General features: G+C 42.8%; 1 pseudogene; it reads right to left on the bottom strand.

The window, feature by feature from the left end:
- Positions 1-703: 703 nt before the first annotated feature.
- Positions 704-1,403, bottom strand: LOC111157730 (annotated as a pseudogene).
- Between the last annotated feature and the right edge of the window lie 363 nt (positions 1,404-1,766).

Raw genomic sequence — 1,766 nt, 5'->3', positions numbered from 1 at the left:
ATGAGAAGCAGGCTTCTGACTGAGCAGTCGGCCATGGCCACAGTGGGACTTAATCACCAGGACCCCTGGATCATGATCTTAACTGAAGGAAGATACTTAACCTACTGAGCTACCCAGGCACCCCCAGCTTTACTTTTTTAAACCTAAGCTTAGCATTACATATTTAAATAATCATCAAAATTTACTAAGATGCCAGTATTCATGCACAACTAGAAAACATCCTCAATTTACATCAAATGAGAAACATATTACTATTAATGCATTAATAGCTCTCAAGTACTAGAAATAACTGAAATTATTGTGGGAGAAGATTCATCGTGACACTGCTTGGCTCACGTTTCAGACACAATGGAAAAGCAGGTCCACGCTGGTGTTAGCATACAAGAGTCAGGTCACTATGGAAAAGGTTTAATAAAAAAGCAAAGTGCATACAGAGATATACAACAATTCTAAAGACAAAAAATTAGCTCTATTATGGGGTCCCAACCATAAACTCAAAAGTCTATAACAACTAGGCCTTCAATGAGCTGTGTGTAAATAGTGCAGTTACAGTTACGCTGAAAGTTGAGTTATTTGAAATCTTCAAAAAAAATTAAAGTGTTCCTGCTAATCCTCAACTGGGCTGGATAGAGTCAACATTTCTGGTACATACACGGATTTAACCATTTGTTATCCAATCATAGCAGCTGCCCCTTACCATTTATCATAAGGACTTCAACAGTCGGCCTTCTTCAACTTCTACTGTTTCTCAACCATTCTCGACAATTCCCGTTCCAGCGATTTTTCTGCCATTATCAATTTTAGTAGAAGGTGATACAGATTTGAAGTTAGGCATCCCACTACCACCAAAGGTCTTGGAAGAAAATGAAGTGAGGCCCCATGGACCTGGTGAACCAAAGGAAGTAAATCCTCTATCAATGAAGAAAATTCTCTTCCAAAAGGTGGAAATCCACCGAAGGCAGAGAAAAACAACCTGTGCCTCATCTGCTTTGGCAGGGACCCATTTGCTTGACCCCAAAAAAGTCCTCAAATGGGTCTTTGAGGAAGCTGAATTAAAATGGGTCCCTTCCACCAAAAAATACCCTAAAGACGTGGTCTGGGTTTCGGAAGGTGAAGCCACACTCAAAGGGACTGTCAAAATGACCTACCTCCACCTCCATTCAATCCTTCTTTGACATATTTACCATAGATGTCCTGTTTTTTAGCATCTAATAACATTTCATGCACCTCAGCTATTTGAGTTTTCTCTCCACTTCTTGTTTATTCTCAGGATGCCACTTCAGTGCTGGTTTCTGATATGCCTTTTTAATATGTTCCACCGAGGCATGTCACTGCCCGCCTAGAACTTCAGAGTGATCCAGCAGGCTTAACAGGCTGTGGTCAGAGTCTGAGGGCAGAGCCATGGGGGGCTAGAGCTGTGGGGGGCAGGAGCCGCGGGGAAGTTGGGGAGGCAGACTAGGAACCTCGAGTGGGGGAGGGGCCGGGCCAGAGGCCGGCAGACGTGTCCCCTCAGCTTCAGCACAGGAGTGCTGGCAGCGCTGATGGCAGCGCTGATGGCCCCTTCTCACGCTCTCCATTCTCTCCCTTTTCTGACAAACAACCGGAAAAATAAGTTGTAACATCTTTATTCATCCCATTCCAAAGAAATAGATGCTTCTCTAATCCACATATAACTCCATTTTTAGGAACAAACTTTTCAAGTAAAAACTTTTGTACACATCTATTCCATCATCTTTTTTAGTTTGCTGGGTCGTGTTTTCCAGAAA

The sequence above is a fragment of the Enhydra lutris genome, unplaced genomic scaffold (genome assembly GCF_002288905.1).
Source record: "Enhydra lutris kenyoni isolate GAN:26980312 unplaced genomic scaffold, ASM228890v2 scaffoldscaffold56, whole genome shotgun sequence".
Classification (NCBI taxonomy): domain Eukaryota; kingdom Metazoa; phylum Chordata; class Mammalia; order Carnivora; family Mustelidae; genus Enhydra; species Enhydra lutris.
The sequence above is the reverse complement of the archived record's forward strand: the minus strand, read 5'-3'. Positions and strand labels throughout refer to the sequence as shown.